Source organism: Lupinus angustifolius, chromosome LG17 (genome assembly GCF_001865875.1).
Source record: "Lupinus angustifolius cultivar Tanjil chromosome LG17, LupAngTanjil_v1.0, whole genome shotgun sequence".
Taxonomy (NCBI): Eukaryota; Viridiplantae; Streptophyta; class Magnoliopsida; order Fabales; family Fabaceae; genus Lupinus; species Lupinus angustifolius.
Genome location: NC_032025.1, coordinates 16,814,148 through 16,814,440, shown reverse-complemented (window position 1 = coordinate 16,814,440; position 293 = coordinate 16,814,148).

Below are 293 nucleotides of genomic sequence, written 5' to 3'. Positions count from 1 at the left end.
AGAAATGCATGTTTTTCTTTGACTTTTAGGTTTTGCTTAGGCTTGGGCATTTTCTCCCATACTTTCATTCACTTAAGTCTTGATAGCTTGTGGTGTGAATCCATGCATTTCTGTATGTTAACTTGCTTTTGAGAATTAAGAGGTTGAAACAATTGTGATAGACTTGTCCCTTGTGAGAATTTGAGCCTTAATTGTGGATGGATTGTTGTATGCCATCTAATATTCTTTCATGTGTGATTGCACTCTTGATTACTTGCACTCTAGAACTTGACTTGTTTCTTGTTGATACTTGA